Source organism: Dendrobates tinctorius, unplaced genomic scaffold (assembly GCF_039654945.1).
Source record: "Dendrobates tinctorius isolate UK_male_01 unplaced genomic scaffold, ASM3965494v1 ptg000165l, whole genome shotgun sequence".
Taxonomy (NCBI): Eukaryota; Metazoa; Chordata; class Amphibia; order Anura; family Dendrobatidae; genus Dendrobates; species Dendrobates tinctorius.
In genome coordinates this window covers 31201714-31206906 of record NW_027361832.1, presented here as the reverse complement: position 1 = coordinate 31206906, position 5193 = coordinate 31201714, and the positions used below count along the sequence as shown (strand labels likewise).

The window sequence follows — 5193 nt, the reverse complement described above, 5'->3', positions numbered from 1 at the left end:
ATCAAAACACTGGAGACTGCGTGACTTTATAGGAAGTCCCGGAAACTGTCGCAAACCAGTGACTGGCTGCAGAGGCTGCTGGGAGCAGAAAACACTCAGGCTAAGTTCACACATAGCGGAAAATCGCATTTTAAATTCCCGCGAGTTTCCCGTGGAAAAACTAGCGATTTGCAAGCGTATTTAGCTTGCAGAATGCTAGCGTTTTCCAAGCAATCTGTAGCATCGCTTGGAGAACTGATTGACAGGTTGGTCACACTCGTCAAACATAGTGTTTAACGAGTGTGACCAACTTTTTACTACTGAGGCCACCTATGCAGCATCAGTAGTAAAAAGATCTAATGTTAAAAATAATAAAAAAATAAAAAATCGGGTTATGTTCACCTTCAATGTCCCTTGCAGCGTCCCCAGGCCTCAGCGATACACACGGCAGGTCCTGTTCCCAGTGATGCATTGCGGCAATGACCTTTGATGATGTCGCGGTCTCGCGAGAACGCTACAGTATCGTGAGACAGCAACGTCAGCAAAGGTCATTCTCGCAATGCATCACTGGGAACGGGACCTGCCGCGTGTATCGCTGAAGCCTGTGGACGCGGCGCAGGACGTCGGAAGGTGAATAAAACCCGATTTTTTTTAATTCTATTTTTTACAGGGATATGGTACCCACAGCCTGGAGGACAGTCTCCTCTCCTCCGTACCATCCGCAAATGTTCTGCTTAATTTTCGCATGGTGGGCACAGCCACATGCAGGAAGTAAGCAGGACAATGCATTCCTATGTGGGCGCAATTGCCACGATTCCGCAAATAATTGAGCATGCTGCGGATTTTTCCGTGATGCAATTCCCGCCACAGGAAAATCCGCAGCATTAGCACAGCATTGCGGAATCCCATAGGAATGCATAGGATGCTTTTTTTTTTCGTTTTCGCGGCAAAAATCGCGCTTTAAAAAACGCTGCGAAAAAAACCGCGTCGTGTGATCGCAGCCTCATACTTGTATGTATTAACCCATTAGTGAACCAAGAATTTTTCATTATTGCGCTCTCATTTTATCCTCCACTTCTTCCAAAAGAGCCAAAAAAAAAACCAGGAAAAAGATTCCTCGTGGGGTGAAATTGCAAATACCCCGCCCCAAAAAAAACAACAACAGCTGTCCACAATGCTGATCCCGCTGTCAGTCAGTGCAGGGGTGTGGTTACAGCCACCCCTACCCCCATGGCTGGAAGCCGATCACTACTGGGGGGATAACACTCATTTCCTCCTGGCAGCCGGGCTCTCAGTGTCGGCACCTCGCTGTCAGGTTACCCCCATATCTGCAAGTTACATGACAGGCTCCTTGTAAGGCCGGGGTCACACTTGCGAGAAAATGGCACAAGTCTCGGGTCTCAATACAATAATAATAATAAATTTTATTTCTATAGCGCCGACATATTCCGCAGCACTTTACATTTCAGAGGGGATTTGTACAGACGATAGACATTACAGCATAACAATAATCACATAGATCATAACAGATACCAAGAGGAAAGAGGACCCTGTTCGCAAGCTTACAATCTATGAGGAAAAAGGTAGACACGAAAGGTGGGTTGTTATGAATGGGTCACCAAGGAGGAAAACTAAACAAGCTAAGTCACAGAAAACCAGAGTGTTTGGTAACTATGCAGATTGCAGATCCCTGATCCTACCACACAACTAGCAGCAGCCGAGGAGCGTTCCTACGATGAATCTAGACGCCTCATCACAGCTGGAGGTCTAAATAAGCCTAAAGCAAGAAAAGGGGAAAACTAACTGCCCCAGAGCAGACCCCAAAGGAATAGACAGCCCCCACACATGTATTGACGGTGAAACAAGATGAAAACACAGGCAGGAAAATAGGCTGAGCAAGCGATGGGGCCCAAACTAACTAGAAAGGACAGGAAAGGAAAGACACTCTGCAATCTGCCCAAAAAACCCTACAAAAATAATGTCCAACACTTCTGATAACAAAATTAACCCTGAAGTCACTAGACTTCTCCCACTATATCAGCACTCTGAAATATTCTGAGACAGAGCAAAAAAGAGGCCAATCTAATAAGGGACATAAAGCAAAATTTGCAAATACAGATAAATAAGAGTGGAAATTCAGCACAGCCCCAGCTGGGGCTGGCTGACCACACAAAAAACTGAATAGACCAACAAAATCAAGTGTGAACATTAGCAGAAACACTTAGCTTGAGATGACTGGAACAGAGCTGAAAACAAAGACCTGAAAAGCCAGAAGGAATCACCAGCACCAGAATAGGGCGTCGGCGGTCTTAAATCCAGTCTGAGATTCCAGAGATCCAATCGTTATCCTCATCATCAGGTGGCAGATCTCTCCTAATTAAATCAACTTCACTACCTCCTGTTACCACCAGAGGGAGCCCGGAAGGAGAACTCACAACTGGTAGATCAGAAAATGAGTTCATTACAGTGGGTGGTAACAATTGCCCTGATTGTATGGACCAGCCATAATGTTAAGTTGTTCTGTCCCCACATGAGGCGAATGGAGGTGTAGTTGATTGGGGCTGGGAGAGATTCCTACCTTCTGTTCCTCAATGCAGAGCAGACAGGACCATGTTGCTGTTTTGCTGTTCAGCGTCCGGAGAGATAAATAAAATCTTTATTTTTTATATAGTGCTAACATATTCCGCAGCGCTTTACAGTTTGCACACATCATCATCACTGTCCCCGATGGGGCTCACAATCTAAATTCCCTATCAGTATGTCTTTGGAATGTGGGAGGAAACCGGAGGAAACCCACGCAAACACGGGGATAACATACAAACTCCTTGCAGATGTTGTCCTTGGTGGGATTCTAACCCAGGACCCCAGCGCTGCAAGGCTGCAGCGCTAACCACTGAGCCAACGTGCCGCCCCAGAGATGATACACACCAGGGATTGTGAAGTCCAGACTTGTTTATTTGGAAATCTGGACATAAAGCATATGAATAGTAATGCAGTACTTCTCCAGAAATGCAGGTGTAGCAACCAAGGTGATACAGCGAATTTGTGAAGCAAGGTGGTTCAGCAATGTGGTTGAAAAACTGATGCCTTTCACAGCTCGGTACAAGCGCTTCTCTCCCACAGAAAATGAAACTAAGAAAGGCTGCTAGCAGGATGAAGAAGGCGTGAACTGACCCGGAAGTGAAAGACATGTACTAGAATTAATTAGCTGTAGGCTGCTATACAGAAAAAGGACAGCAGGTGGCAGCAGAGCAAATACAGGACTATTATACACAGCATGGAAAATAACAGTCTATGAAACCATATATGCATAACTTTAGATGGAACAGCACACTCCCCGTCTGAAATTCCATAAAGGATTTCACTATATTAATGTTTTTATTGTTTTTGTTTTTAAGTAAAGTTCAATAACCTGAAAAACAAACACAAATATGCATGAAATGCAATAATAACTCCAAAACGAGGTAGATGACAGAGAGTTCCTTAGACAATCCAAAGATACCCATCTTCGGATCGGAGAAGCCGCACTAGGCCAAACTATCTCCGACCCAATGGTAATCCAATGGACGAAGTACTAGGGCAGTGTTCTGTTCATGGTTCATCCTACCGGAATGTCCTCAATTGGTAGTATCAGTACGAGCTCATGGATTGGCCTCTGAAATGTCTTAGGCTCGCCTTTCCTAAGGACCTTCAGCTCCTCCTTTTGGACCTTACCGTCTTGACTAGGGAAAGTGTTTGTAACGATTTCCATAGGCCAGTCGATCCTTTGGGCTTGTTGTTCTTTCATAAGCACCACGTCTCCTTCTTTCAAGTTCGGTTTACTCTGTTGCCATTTCCTTCTTCCTTGGAGAATCACAAGATACTCCTTTCTCCACCGGTTCCAGAAGTAATCAGCAAGGTACTGCACACGTTTCCACTGTTTCTGGTAGGTGTTTGTATGAGTAAACTTTCCACTGACTGTTAGTGGGTTCCTGGTCTTTTGAGTGAGAAGAGTAGCTGATGTAAGAATGGTCGGTATTTCAGGATCCATTGACACTGGGACAAGTGGTCTTGAGGTGATTATAGTAGAAACTTCAGCCAGAAGAGTAGCCAAGGTCTCATGCGTAAGCCTTGAAGAGTTTACGTCCATAAGAATAGAGTTCAGGATATTGCGCGAGATCCTGATCATCCTTTCCCAGGAACCTCCCACGTGAGAACTATGCAGTGGATTGAAGATCCAGGTGCAGCCTCTTTCTGCCAGTTGATCCTGAATTGGCTTGATGTTGATATCCAGATCTCGACTTGCACCAATGAAGTTGCTTCCGTGGTTGGAACTTATCTGCTTTACCAGTCCTCTGATCGCTAGAAAACGCCGGAGAGCATTGATCAGGCTGGATGTGTCCATAGACTCTATTACTTTTATGTGGACGGCACGGACACTCATGCAAGTGAATAGTATGGCCCATCGTTTGCTGTTGGCGTGGCCACCTCAAGTTCTGCGTGCAGATACCATCCATGGCCCAAAGACATCTAGGCCAACGTAGGTGAAAGGCGGTTCGGCACTCTGTCAGAGGGCAGGTCGGCCATTTGTTGATGTGCCTGTTTTCCTCTGGTTTTCTGACATTGCACACAGCGATGTAGTAATCCCGCTATGCGTCTTTGCATACCTATGATCCAAAGCCCTGCAGACCATAACATGCCCACTGTGATCTGCCTGCCTTGGTGTTCGGTCCATTCATGAAAGTGTCGGATCAGTAGATCAGTGATATGACGTTTACTGGGAATGATGCAAGGATGTTGCTCTGAAGCCACAATCTTGGCTTGATTTAAATGACCACCGACTCTCAGCAAACTGTAGCTGTCCATTACTGGATTCAAATGGGCAATGGAGCTTTTCAGAGGGATCTGCTGTTTGTGGTATAGGCATTCCCATTCAGTACTGAATATGCTCTGCTGGACATAGCGTATTGTAAGAGACTCACAGTGAGAAATGTCCTCGGCAGAGAGTGATTTATGGCAGACGTGCCAACCGTGACAGTCTTTGTCTCCACATGAGTTGTGATAAGATCTCGCGATGTGGACTAACCTTGCGATAGTCTTGACAAGTTTCATACAATTGGAGAAGCGTTCGAAGTGCTGGCAACCGAGGCTGGAGGATGGTTGAGTGTTCGTCGCCAAAGCACTGACCTTGGAGCGGACCTCTGGATCGCCTTCAGGATCCTGGATGCTGAAGAG

At 45.8% G+C, this 5193-nt stretch overlaps 1 protein-coding gene across 1 annotated transcript in view; it reads left to right on the top strand.

The window, feature by feature from the left end:
- Nucleotides 1–5193, top strand: part of LOC141053223 (uncharacterized) — a 69818-nt gene that overhangs the window by 659 nt on the left and 63966 nt on the right. The window lies entirely within an intron of this gene.